Genomic DNA, 15,103 nt, shown 5'->3' on the forward strand with positions numbered 1-15,103 from the left:
TGTTTGTTTACTTACACAGCATGTCTTGTAGAATTAACTGTGGTCACCAGCAACAGCATAGTGCAGTCATATCTCAAGTCTAACAACAGAAGACAGGAAAAGATCAGTAAAGAAACAACATCCCCAAACCAAAGCACAAATAAAACAACAAGTAAAACAGGCTGATCTAAAGTATGATTAAAGTTCAGCCTGATTAATATAAATGTCACTGACAGTTGCTAATATATTGGAAAACCAAAATACTTACCACTGAGTTGATGTCTTTCTGTCCAACAACAGGAGTGCTGGTCCCGAGCCTCAAAGACAGTAAGAAGCAAGCAGAGGAGAAAAAAACAGAACATTTTTCAGAAACTGATTTGATCCTTAATGGCTGTGCAACCATTGTAACATAGAGTTTGCTTATGTTGTTAAATAAAGGCTAGATTTGACATTAATAGATGCCACAGATGTTCTAAAAGCTGCCACAAAGCATGAAAAAAAAAAAAGATGTCTCCGAAAACGTCGGAGATTTTTGCAAATATGTGATGTCTTGATAAATCGAGCAGATATTTGAAATTTACACAGCTACATTCTCGCCTGAAAATATCTTAAAAGTTTATTTTGTGACCCAGAAAAAGTAATAAGTTTTTTTCAGCGGCGCTCCTCCGCCATTGCCGCGCTTACAAATGCGCACAGGCTCCGACAACCGTGGCGACAAATGCGATCCTCCTTTTCCCCAGACTACCCTTTCTGGGTCACAAAATAACCTTTTAAGATATTTTCAGGCGACAATGTAGCTATGTAATGCTCAAATATCTACTTAATTTATCAAAATATCACATATTTGCTAAAGTGCTCCACGTTTTCGAGAGCTCTGTTATCCACCCCCACCCCTAACGGCTGCACCTCCCGAAGAATTTTGTCTGGGCTCTTATCTCACTTATTTATTTCAAACAATCAACAGAAAATTTCACCACATAGTTTTATGTAAGGTTTTTAAGGCTGTGGTGTTAATTTTTAAGTAAGACGAGCCCAGCGGCAGCAGCAACGCTAGGCTAACACTAACTAGCTAGCAAGATTTTAAACCTGGTGCTAAACTAAGAGAAGCCACAAAATCAGTTTGAATAAGAGTAAACATTTACTCACCAAGTCATTGTATCAGGTAAAGATCCACAGCAATGACAACAATAATATCTTGAGCTGACGCTTCTCCAGGTTTGCTCAACATATTCCATAAAAATGCACCGTGAACATGCGGACTGATCCGAGAGGGAGGAGGACGGTAGTCACGTGGCATTTTCAAAACACATCTTTCATCCTTCCGCACTGAGAAGCAAAACTTCCAGCTTACTTAGTTTTTCTAAGTTAAGACAACTCAAATAAATGGAGTTTATCAGCGTTTTTGCATAAAAAGTACTGGTAACTTATTTAAATTGAGTTCTAATAACAAATTGATAAAAATTGAGTTCAGCCTATTTAATATTTTTAATTAAACACAATATTACATTTTACAGTGTAGGGTAGCTCAAATAAGTCAAGACCACCATTAAGATAAATTGTAATGGTGGCAATATTTCACCAGTGTATTGTTTTTTGCAAGTAGCCTACTATGTGAGAGAATTTGTAACATGTGACATGTAGACATTTTAGATAAATTATAAAAGATGATAGCGTTTTTCAATTTTTTAGAATCTGCTCTTCCTTTTTCTTTTCTGCTTATCCAACTTAGGGTTGCAGAGAAGGCTAGAGCTTGTCTGGGGTAACAGTCAGGTTACATCTCATTCCATCAATTGGCCTGCAAACACTTGGGCAAGAAGAAGGGTACACTTTGAACAGGTCACCAGTCTATCACATTGATAACACAGACAGACTGACATTTACATCTATGGTCAATTTTGTTTGGCCTGTAGAAGGAAACCAGATTACCAACAGGGAAGGCAAAAAACATGAGGAGGACATGCAAACTCCTCACAGAAGGTCCCCAGCTGGCAACTGAGTTTGGAACTTTCTCACTGTGAGGTGACAACGGTACTAACCACTGCGTCACCAGTACCAATCTCTCAGCAGATTCTTGAGTGAATATTCTCTGATACTTACTTATATCTACTATCTAATCATTCACTCATTAGGAAAGTATTTATGGATGACACACTAGGTATCCGATTGCTCTGGATGCTTAGTTTCTCAATCATTCTTTAATAAGTAGTAAGTATGTACACTGTAAAATATAACTTGTTGTTTCAACTTAAAAATATGAGGTAAAGGGCTGCCTTAAAATTTTAAGTTAAGTCAAGAAATAGAGTTTGTTCTTATAACACAACCAATTGTTATCTTAATGAAAAATCACATGTTGTCTAAACTTTCATCTTAGTTTAGTTGACTGAGATTTGTTAGTCAGTTCAACTCCTTTAATTGTCATTTTTACTTGGGAAAACCCTTTCAGCTAAATTAAAATAATCTATTGTTTAAACTCTTGTCCTAGTTCAGTTGACTTGGGTTTTTAGTTAATTCAAATACTTTAGTAGTTCTTTTAACTTAGGAATCTATTTTAGCTTAACTAACATAATCTGTTAGCTAAGTTGATTTAAGTTTATTAATTAACTGAGCTCCTTAAGGTAGCTGAGTGAACTTGTAAATCAGTTTCATTTTAATTATCAGAGTTGATTGACTGGATGTAAAGAAAATGTGTATTAAACATCTTAAGTTTTGTTTTGTTTTTTTAGCTTTCTAACATCCATTTCAGCAAAACTACCTGTTAGGTTTATCTTAGATCTCAGGTTTAAATATCTACATTCCTTTAAATTAATTTTCTGTTGTTTACAGAAAAAAATAAAACCCACAGATTCCATTAAAGTCTATCTGATCATTTCATACAGAAAGTTTGTTTTAAGAACATGACAAGACAATTACTCATGAGCACCCAACATTCACCATTTATTGTGCCATCTTAGTCATCTGAGAAACAGAAAAATCAGTGACGTAGCTCATCAGGCTCACAATCCATCAAAACTCAAAGGCTGCTCCCTGTGAAACAATAAATTTGAACTTGGTCTTGAGCCCAGTTTGGGTGAAGATTAAATTCTGACCAATACTCTAGGAGCAGTAGTGATTCTTGTGAAGTAACAACATAAAGTCTGCATTAATGTAATGTATCAACGGGACACTTGCTATTTTAGAAAAGTTATTCTTTACATTTACAAAATTTTTAAACTTCATTGTGCTCAGTCACACCTGTTAGCATAAAACTTGAAATATTAAAATAGTACAAAACCTTTGATAAGTGACAGTAAAAATCAGTTTATAACAAGTAAGACATCAAACTCTTGTATTTGTCTTCGTTTACAATTGCAACAAATTCCACAGAACCAATATCTCTGAAAATGAGTGCATGCTTCTGAAACATTTGATAATATGGATATTTCAGAAACATCAGTTTGAGTCTGCTCAATTGCAAAACAAAGGAAAAACTACTGACTTGCATGAGATAAGCATCTGCAAAGTCCACCATTATATTGTTGTTCACATAAGTTTCTTAAACCATGAACAAATGAGTAATTGTCTAATCTGGAATGTAAAGTGTAGTCATTTAGTGACATACAAAAGTGAGAATGAGAACTTGCAAGAATAAAAAACAAACAGTAAAATAAAACTGTCCTTAACACTAAGGAACATACAATTACAGTTCTGCATGGCTTTCTGCAAGAGTCTGTTTCTTAGACCATGCACTAGTGAGATGCACTGCCTTCCACCAATGTTCATTAGGATGTTCTGAATGACTTCAAAGATGTCCTTAAGTTCCTTTGGATAGTCTATGTTGAGGGCAAAAAGAAGGCCCATCAGCATGGAAATGGCACTTGAGACATCCCTCAGATTAGACAGGATTACTGCCGCCTCAAGGACAACCAACACATCGATGATGTCTTCTTCTTTCACCATCGCAATGCCAACTTTCATCCTCTTAGAAAACGTGTCTTCAATACCTGTCGGCTATAAAAGGCTTCAAAGACAAAAAAATAAAATAAAATTACACAATTACAATTACACAATATCCCTTGTGCTTAAGAATTCATGTCTTTCCAAAGAAGAGCCATACTGATGCTTTGGATGATGGTGATTGGCTTTGGGTAACACTTATTAGTTGTTAAAGTTTTTCAGAATGAGATATGCACCCCATGTTACAAATCCATTTCTTGCTTTAAACAAAGATCATGTTCATAAATAACTGAGCATGTCTTCAATTGCAGAATTCAAACAAAATTTTCAATTTAAATGGTAAATGGCCTGTATTTGTATAGTGCTTTACTAGTCCCCTAAGGACTCCAAAGTGCTTTACATTCAGTCATTCACACACATGGGTGGATGACTGAATCGTGACTCAAGAGTTGACAGTTCGTCTTATAATTGGAAGGTTGCCGTTCGAGCCCCGGCTCCGACAGTTTCAGTCGTTGTGTCCTTGGGCAAGACACTTCACCTGTTGCCTACTGGTGGTGGCCAGAGGGCCCGGTGGTGCCAGTGTCCGCAGCCTCGCCTCTGTCAGTGCGCCCCAGGGTGGCTGTGGCTACAATGTAGCTTGCCATCACCAGTGTGTGAATTTAAATCTACTTATGCTAAATATTGGCTGTGCTCTAAACCAAATCTGGCTGAGAATACATGAAATGTGCAAACTGCAGCTACACTACAGGATCAGATTGTGGCTCCATAGACAATGCTTCTTTAATCAGTTTATTGATTAAAGTTTATTTTTCCCCTATATTAACAGCATGAAAAAGAGCATATAGACATGGCTGAACAGGTTGCATAATTGGCACTGAATATCAACATCCACCTTTACCCAGCTGCCCAATGACTCTCGGCCAGTAACCTTTAATTGCTTACCCAGTCTACACAGTCTCTTTTCCAGGGTCCAGGACATTTCACCAAAGTATTGCCCCCACAGCTGTAGCAGCCACTGCAGGCCCTTAAATATCCTAATATCTCTGCCATTACAATATACAATGTGAGAAATCAAACGTAAAGCTGAAGTGAACAGTACAGCAGCGAAATGTCAAAGACCCTGGTGAAGACATGAATAAACACAAGACACTAATAATATCAATGCTAGCTTGCCAGTTAGTTTCTCTGAAACCCAGACCAAATCCAGTGTCAAAGATCTTGTAATAATACATTTGGTGAGGAAAAAGTACACATGTACTTTTTAATTTAAAATCCACTGTGGTGCTGTCATTATTAAATTTACTAAAAGAAACAATGCTAACCTTCACAGTCTTGAAAGTGTGTGAGGGATCTTCCTTTAGAAAATGAGGTCCTCTGTCCTCTTCCTTTGTGTAGGGCTCTGGTCAAAGAAGTCAAAAGAAAACAAAAACACTTTTTAAACAGTGTTTATGAAGCATGTAGACAGCTCCAAATTCACAGCTTTTTGATGCATAATTCCATCAATATATGATTATCATTGGAGATTTTGAATCAGGCTTATCAGGACATTCAAGTAGAATATGATATCCAACCTACCACCAATATACATAGATTCTGTAAAAGTTACCACACTAAATGTCCAGTTGTGAAATATGATGACAGACTTTACTTATCAGCTTTCTTTCAATGAGTTCATCAGTTGAACTGGATAACCTAAAACTTAAACAAAGGATTAGATTTCGCAGTTGAACACTTACATCATCTCCGAAGCATCTTATGAGCCTAGTTAGCCTTTCTATGCCGCTCTTGATTTTGTACAGCTCCACGAACCTCTCCATAATGGTCAAGCACAGCAAAAAGAAACCCTTTCAGGTCAACAGATGTAAGACGGGCAAATTCTGCTTCAACCTGAGCAATAGAAGAAGAGGGTGGAGAGTACAGGCAGAATTAAAAAAAGATTCTTTGAGACCCAAATTTAAGCAAACAGTCATCTGAGGCCCATTAGAGAAAACACAAACACACAAAAAAGCAAACAAACAAAAGATGCACTTTACCTGCCGTTCAGCAAACAAGGAAGTTCAGAGAACAATAAGCTCTGTCTTGAAATCTTTTAAAGTAGAATGATTGTGAAAATGACTTATGTGATGTAAAACTTTAGTAAACGTGCGATTAAAAGAACACTGAGTAAAAGGACAAGTAACAATTTCCTTATTCCTCAGATGTTTACCTTGATGAGCAATACTGTTTTAGTCCAACTGCCTCATTAAAGTTACACAACAGGCTTTTTACATTAAAGCCAGCAAGTCCATTACATACTCCCTTTTAGATCTGAAATACTGTGCAGATTCTGTGTATATATGTAGTGGACAGCAATTTACCCCAAAGAGCGCAAAGTTTGCAAGTCCACCTCATTTAAATGACAAAGTCAGATGTGATCATCTAGACCTGTGAAAATAAATTAATGACAAACTTGCAGTTATGGATGTTATTACAACCACAAGAACCTAAACAGTCTGCTCCATTGCTTTTGTTAATGAATCATTTGTTGGTAACACGTCTGAATATTTAGTTTATGCCACCTGCATGTGATCATCAATAGTGCCATATTACTTCTTAAGAAGTACCCTGACACTACAATCTTTATATCATTTGTTCTACAGAGCTATTAAATTACAATATAATCTGAGGTGTTTCCAGTATGACAAAATGCACAAATTGTAACTTACCATTTGACTCCACTGACAAAAATAAATCCCCAGCATCAAGTTTGGCTTCACAGACCTAAAATAAGTAAAATAAAAATATATGTTATAATTATATTGTTTTCGCCATTTATTCATGTTTGCTAATTTTCTGACATATAAACAATGTTAGTTTTGTTACAATACAGAGAATGCAGTTTAATTAAAAGGTAAATTATGCAAAAAAAAACAAACTTCTGCAGTATACCATGCCAAAAATCAGTGTCTCTGATGCCAATTATTTTATCACTACAGCTCTTTTAGTATGGAAACTCACACAATCTAGTCATACTGATCACAAGAGTTCAAAAATAAGTCAAAATAGTGAGCTGTTGTTAAGCATAAAGAATTTTAGGGTAACAAATAACTGCACAATATAATTAAAGCAAAAAATAAGCACACTGGAGGACTATCTGATAAAAACTAATATAATGCTGGTTTGTAGACCATATTTTGTCTCAGTCCTCAGTGCACTCTTGCAGCTTAGCATGCAGCAGTTAATAACACCTTAAGAATGATTACATAGGGATAAACAGATGACAACAAGCATCGGAGTCCTGCTAAAAGTTCTTTTGAACCCAGCCAGTTATTGGAAATATTGCCAAAATGAACTTCCACCAAAATACAACAGCCTGTGAACTTGAAAGAAATTTACAAGTACAGAGACAATATGAAATAAGCTTTATTAATTAGCTGAGTTAGCTTGCTAATATCGCAACAGGGTGAGTGCACAACCTTAAAGCTAGCGGCACAATACTTGTGATTTGCTCAGCGCCACATTAAACCCATAAAAAGGCCATGTGTCAGTTTATTAGGTCAAGTTTGGTCATGACACACAAGCTGGACCTTGTCGGCTAGTTACATTAGCTAAAGCAAACATTTCGGTAAAAGAGAAAACACACATCATGCCATAAATTCAAAACATGTTCCAACTTTTGTAGCTGTCTTTCCTTATAGTTATAACCAATGTTACTCACCTTGAAAGCATATTCCAAAGAAGACGATTAGAAAACGTCCAAGTAAAGTGAGCATGTCGTTAACCGCCAATTCCCCATGATGCACCTCGGTAGCAGTCACGTGAGGCAGTTTTGAATCCTGCTGTGCTCAACTTACCCGCATTGTCAAGTTCACATAAGTTTCTGATTTAGCTGGACATGAGTTTTCAAGTTAGCTTTTTTTGGTGTAATTGGGACGTTTTTAACTTGTAATTCTATGTTATAACAACAACTTCAGTCATCTATCGTCAAACTGATATAGAATAATATGTTGAAATAACAAACAGCTAGAATTACATTTTACAGTGTATATGTTTGTGTACCTCACCCCAGTGTTACAGCACTGAAAAAAAAAAAAAAAAAACCTGACACCAAACATTTTGGAGTTATCTTCATGAAAATGAAAATAACATTTAATACTTTAAGATAATACATTTGTATTTTATGTCTCTGAGCCAGCAGATAGTTATCAGATGAATTTATGTTTGAAGCCTACACAATATTTTGTTGCTTGTACAAAATAATCCAGCACAGACTGAGGCTGTGGATCTCAGCAATGATATCTCCCCACATCAGCTGAGTTGAATAATCTTTTTTTCCTTCAGAGGCAATGGATAAAGACAGATAGGCTGAAGAACAAGATAAAAAAATAGCAGAGATGGTACTGTACATGTTCCTTTTAATGCAAAGACTGTCCTGACCAGGAAACAACAGCGCTGATCATTTGTTAAAGTGCTTAAAATGGCCAGGGTTCACACTTTTTGACAAGCGACCTTGTTTATATGTGCAGTAATGACTGCTCTCTGTCAGTAGCTGTGGAATTGGTGTACCACTCCAGAAACTCATGCACAGAAGGCTTGATGACCCCAGTAAATACCTTGGTTCATTTGACCTCAGCCACCCAAAAGTGACAAAACAAAGATCCAAATGCAACTTGAACACATTCTTTTAAGTGGAGACTTTTTTCAGGTTTTAGTCTCTGTTATTGGCAGATAGCTCAATAAAGCACTTTTTAAAAAATCACAATACACCACAGGGGGAGGTTACTGACAAAATGTTAATCTCACACTTTTTGTCTTACACAGTTCTGTCTTTTTGAATAATGAATGTTTTCAGGATATTTTATTCTAAATAAAGAAAACACTCTGATATTACTTTAGTATTTTAGCAGTATTCTGTATTGGCTGCTCTCTGGTGATCCTTTGGTAAGTGGCCTTAATCAGAGGAATACAAACAACCATGAGGAAGAACTTTCTATTGAGTGCTGTTTGCCAAATACAGCAAGACTCTACAGCCTTTGTATTTCTTTTGTATATTTATGTATTATTTATAAATATTTTATTAACCCATGATTGTTTTGCATGCATTTGACATTTTATCATATAAAACAAGACAAAAAGGGTTTTTTTGTTTGTATATTTTTAATCTACAGAAAAAGTACCTGCACTTTTTAGTAACAAATAACCGCTCTCTTGAATTGCATTAACATCTGTTGTTCTTGGCATCTTCATTATGCAGAGATTCCCACTGTTGGCTCCTCTGTCATAAATAAAGGAGGCAACATCGTGGGGGGGTTTCTATCAGATGTATGATCATTCACAGTGGCTGTGTTGTGCAGTTTCCCCCTTGCTGGTAAGAGGTAGCTCCATTTCTTTCAAGGAAGGCAACAATTGTATTTGTTGTTTAAACCTTGTTATAGAGGTTGTAATATATGCTCCATCATGATGTTCACAAATCAGTTTTTCATTTGTGAACTTCCAAATCCCCCATGATTTCTCCAGGTTTAGAGACTTTCACATTACGTTATTGCAGCAGCACACTGGGCTCCGTTACCGGTTTAATGTGGATGCCTGCAGAACTCTACACTGTAACAAAAGTCAGTAAAATATACAGCAAAACACCGTCAAATTCCAACGGTAATGGAGCGTAAAACCAAAAACTTCCTTTACTGTATTAAATAGATTGAATAACCGTTAATTGTGAGACTGGATAAAACTTTGTTTTTACTGTAATAAAATGTTGAAATTATAAATATTGTCTGTGAAAACAAATAAATATGCATACATTTTACAATTAAATATTGTAATGTTGAAAATGTCTGAAAACGTAGATTTTACGGTATTATTTGAGTAAAACTACATCTTTTGGGGTTGTGCACATTGGAATTCACAGTATAAAGCTGTAGATTTTAAGCAAACAAAAACATTCATTTTACAGAAGCAAGATGTTAAAAATAGGGTCCACTGTAATAATACAACCAGTAAATACCATTAAAAAAAAAAAAAAATATCAGCAGTGAAAGACAAATTGATAGTATTTTTTTTTTATTTTAAAATTCAGATACTGATATACAGATTAAAAGTTAGGCCTGCAGTATATCATTGTTAACCTTCTGATAAAAAAAATCAACAGCAAAAGAAGATGTTAAAAATAAAGTTCATGGTTGTGAATAAAATTGATTTCAATAATATTTTTAATTATTATTTTAAAACAACTTTATGTTGTTGTGTTTCACGCCATATTATCAGACCACCTTAAGTGGGTCCGCCTTAAATTTTGAGTTTGTGTGATCGCTGTTGATTGGTAGCTAAACTGCTGGTAAACTGTGTACAGACGTTTTACGTTCGAATTGCAGAGAAAAAAAAATTCTGGTAGCAACATTGTGCAGTATGAGCGAACCATTTCACCAAAAAAGGGGAAGCAAGGCAAGACGTGGCTGCAGCGGTCTGCAGACGTGACTTCTGATCAAATTCGAATCTCCTCCTAAAGAAACAAAGAGCGACATTACATTGCGGGATGACGTCACCTGAAAATGACCAATAGCGCGGCGCGCTGCTGAGCTGTGTGCCAACCGCTCTTTTTTTTCATGCAGGAGACTCAAGTTGGCTTCGCTAACGGACACAGTTTTGAACTCGTATATTAGCGCCATTTATTGCTGCTTGGACCACAGCATCTTCGAATTTGTAGACATCCTGGCAGCTTACAATTAGTTCGAGGTGAGGTGAGTACATGCAACTTCAAGTTATCTCTGTTATAAAAATCCACCAGCCCAGCGTTTATAGATAATTTTAGCAGTTCGTTTTTTATGAGTGAGGTTGTGAATTTAGTTAGCATTTGTGAGTTGAGTTAGCATTAGTGTCACGAGGGAAGCATTGCTCTGGATTAGTTTCTGTGTTTGGCGTGCTTAATTCGCTAGGGAGGAATTACCAAAGTACATGGAGTTATGTTAACCTGTAATTTCCTTGGTAAGGTAGTTCAGTCATCAAGGGGCTACGTGATTTTTTTTGGTCAAAACCCATCATGTCTCAAGCTAGTACTCTACCAGGATGCCTTTGAAGTCGTTAACCCTTTAGGCTCTGCAAGGACAAAACACAAGGTATTATTTGTATATGCATCAGTGGCAAACTTGCCACTTCATGTACGCTCAGACACAGATCACATGTCTCTTGTCTTACTGTGCAGGGAGAAAGATTTTAAAGAGTTTGGTCATGCTAATGTGTTCTCTGAATTACTGGCAGACTTGAAAGAATTGGAGGACAGTGGGATTGTTGCATCAGATGAAACTAGAGTCAAAGGAACTTTGTTTTGCATTGCTGGTGATAATCTGGGTTCTCACTGTATTGGTGGCTTCACTGAAAACTTTAGTTCTTCAAAGTACTTCTGCAGGTACTGCCTGATAACGAAATCTGAATTTCAGGGTGCTGACCCAAATCTGTGTGGACCAGAACGTACCAAAGAGAACTACAACTCTGCTGTTGATCGCCTCCAGATTGACAATACACCAGACGTCGAAGGAGTGAAGTTCAGGTCACTGTTCAATTCACTGAAATACTTCAACGTTTGTATGCCAGGCTTGCCACCATGTCTAGGTCATGATATCTTTGAGGGAGTAAACAGATTCAAGAAGATATTTTACACATTTCTTTGTTGTCTGTCTCTAAATCTTATTTTGTCTTTATTATGATTAAAAAGGTTTGTTTTGTTCCTGCCCTTTTCAGACACTGAATTTGAGCAGAAACCATAAGGATACTCAAAGGACCTGTGACTCTCAGGAAATGGTGAGATTTCAGGTCATAATCTTTTTTTCTTTTTTTTCCATTAAATTCATTTTCCTTTTTCCCTTTACAATATTGCTGTTTTGTTTTGTAAACAGCATCAAATGAGAGGGACAGATGAAACAGTTTCAAGACAATGGCAGGAAAAACATGCTGAAGATTGAAACAAACCTTGGCTGGAAATATTTGGTATGTGTTTTACCGTAAATCAAATTGTTGAAAAACATTCAGCTACACTGCAACACAGGGAAACTTGATTTGCACTTATTTTGTTACTTTAATTTCTTGTCTCATTATTTTTGTCAGTTATTATTGTTTATGGTGTATGCCCTTCTTGTTTTCTTTCTGAATGCAGAAGGTATCTAGCCAGTCCACAATGAAAGCTTCGTTGCACCCATGAGTCTTCTGGCAGAAATGATGGCGCCTGTATTCTTTGGTTTCCTAAACATCACACCCTGCCTGTTTATACGAGGCTCTTCAATTAAGTCTGCACCCAAAGATTCAATAAGAGGTAAGCAGTGGTATTATTCAAGTTTTGCTAAAGAAAGATGGACAGGAGACACTAATCTTAATCAGCCGAGCTCAGGTTCATGTCCAGGTGAGCAGTTTCATACGCTATAAAATGTAGATTGAATGATAGGTCTCATCACCATGCATTCAGCCATTAACTTCAAGTTCTATGATAAATCAATAGAAAACTTAAATACGTTTTCCAACAAATTATGATTGTGATTAGGGCTGCGTTGTCTATGTATCACTTTTACATAAGTAGATTTAAAGGATAACTATTGCCAAAACGCAACCTGGGCTGTTTTTTTTTTTTTTTTTTTTACTGTATCGATTTTGATGCGCTCAAATTTATGCCCCGCCCCCTAGTATTCCCATTCACTGGCTATTGACCACAAAACAAAATCACGGTCAATCTCAAAAACGGCTTGTTTGTCGTAATTATGCTTTTAGATATATGTTTGTCTCGTTTACAGTAAAAAAAACAGCCCAGGTTGCATTTTGACAATAGCTATCCTTTAAGAACTGTATATTTTACACTTAAGAAATCATTTATCATTAGATCTGTTTTTGGCAGCACGTTTTGTTCATTTCTGTGCATTTTGCTCAAGCACTGATCAAACTTTGTCCATTTTTTGCTGCAGAGGGATCCTGCCAGTCCAAAGTGAACTCCTGATGGACATTGAAGTACTCCTGCAGAGCTTGTATCTTCGACACCATGCGCATTAGAAACTCCACTGAGTCCTTTCCTTCACCAAGGCAGGACCCAGTGACTCATTACTGTTGATAGGTCAGGGCCAGGTAATATTTTGTTTCATGTTTATTCATTCCTCTATGGATTACCAGCCATATATATGGACACATGCTGTATTCTCAAGATCTATGCTGTTTTGTAGGAATAGAGAAAATGATATGTTTAGTCTGTTTTCAAATAGTATGTCAAATTTTCTCATTGTTTATCAGTAATATTCACTACCTTGGCTATATATGAGCATCTTTAGGTTTTTCTATATTTAGCGGTTGCAAATGTAAAATGTACGGTAAACCATTTATGTTCCTCATATTGTACTGTATTTTTAGCGGTAAAATACCGCAGCTGTGGTAGCCAGGAATTTACCGTAAAATGTATCTGGTCAAAATAAAATGCTGTAATTTGTTATACAATTTCACTGTGTTTTTACTGTCAAAGGTTTTAATAAGGTTTAACATATTTCTGTTATTTTTACAGTTATTTACAATAATAGGGTCTATCCTATTACTGTTAAATTAACAACAAATTACTGTAAATATTATTATATCATAACCTTTTTTTTTTACTGCAAATATCCGTAAAAGCTATGGAAAGTTGCATTTTTACATTAAATTGCTGTATAATTGACAAATATATTTGTTTTTTCTATCATGATTTTGGTAAAATAATACGTTGTCTACCTTAAAATTTAGGGTTACAAAACCAGTATACCGTATTGTCTTTTACAGATTCCACATTTTTTTCACGGTATATTCCTGGCTACCACAGCTGCCGGTATTTTACCGTAAATTTGACAGTTTTTTTTTTACAGTGTACATAAGAAATGTAATATCCTTCTATTCTGAGCTCCTACAGATAATCAACTCAGCATATTCCAAGCTTGTAATTTGACTGTAGAACACAAAAGTACCGTGGAAGCAAAGAATAATATCCTATGATTAAAAAAGAAAAAAGGATCACTAAGACATTCAGAACCTTTTCTTAGTATCTTGTGAATGGTTCATCTAAGAGTCACTTAAGACTGGCTCTAAAGTCAAATCAGTCCACATATACTTTAATGTAAAAGTACCCAACTCTACAGCACTAAAATAAATCTTTACAATTTGTCCAAAAAACTGGGTATGGGTATTAAAGTTATGGGCACGGCCACTTAGATTAGCATGTGTCCTGACATAGGCAGCTGTTGCTAGTTGGTGTCTCCTAGACTCAGCTCAACTAATTTGACTCACTAAACTGGACTTTTCAACTATGTTTGTACTGTTGGTACCTTCTGCAATATATTTTTTACAGGAGTTAAAATGTAATAAATAACAAGTTTCGCTGTGTGGTGCAGCCTTATGTTTGTGCTTCAGTTTTGGTGGTTTTATTAGACTGTTACTTAGCGCTAATTAGTAAATTTGTGTGTTAGAGCATTACACCCACACAGTTTATGGATGCGGCGTGGTAACCCTTTAAATGTCATCTAAATATGAGAAAAACTAGAAAAACTAACATGGCCAAAACATTACTGCAGAGGGATCAAAATGTGGTGTTTAAAACTCATGGGTGACACTCATGGATGCTTACCTTTTGCTAATGCTGGCCATTAACTGTTGTTATGCAAGGATGAGTATCCAGAGTGACTAGATCAGACTGAAAGCACCGGGAGATCCTGAATTCTGTTATCAAATTGGTCCCACATTTAGAGTATTTAAAATCACAAGGTGCTTGTAACTTTTAACTGTTTGAATCTTTGTCAGGCTGTGTGCAAGGTTAGAGCCACAGTAATGGAAACTATTCCAGGTTTACTTGTAATTAAGCTTTACGTTTCTTATGTGTTTGATACTTATTACTTATTAGTGAAAACATGAAACCAGGACCAATGAACTGGTCTGGTGGAAAAAACAATATCCTACATGGAACTCATACAGTTAAATGAAATAAAATATCAGAGAGTACAGAACTGAACAAAATATCCATCTCACTGGTATGAAACTTTTATAGAGGGGAGACTGCACTCAGAGTTAAATGTGATGATAATTAAAGGGTAACAGAATCTCTGCATCACATTACACTCACAAAGCATTTGTTAAAAGTGGTTTCAAAAGGTCACGGTCTCGCCAGTGCAGTCGGAATTGTCTTTATGCCCACCATGTTGCTAAGTAAGGTACAATCTGTTAACAC

At 36.1% G+C, this 15,103-nt stretch overlaps 1 long non-coding RNA gene across 2 annotated transcripts; it reads left to right on the plus strand.

Annotated features, from left to right (window-relative positions):
- The first annotated feature begins 10,583 nt into the window (after positions 1-10,583).
- Positions 10,584-12,079, plus strand: LOC120433477. Of its 2 annotated transcripts, none has more exons than XR_005608590.1 (5): positions 10,584-10,623; positions 11,325-11,434; positions 11,626-11,685; positions 11,781-11,871; positions 12,038-12,079. It is a non-coding gene; the product is annotated as an uncharacterized LOC120433477 (long non-coding RNA). The 2 variants fall into 2 exon arrangements; XR_005608589.1 differs by having other exon boundaries at positions 10,590-10,628.
- The last annotated feature ends 3,024 nt before the right edge of the window (positions 12,080-15,103 follow it).

This window comes from Oreochromis aureus, linkage group 16 (genome assembly GCF_013358895.1).
Source record: "Oreochromis aureus strain Israel breed Guangdong linkage group 16, ZZ_aureus, whole genome shotgun sequence".
Taxonomy (NCBI): domain Eukaryota; kingdom Metazoa; phylum Chordata; class Actinopteri; order Cichliformes; family Cichlidae; genus Oreochromis; species Oreochromis aureus.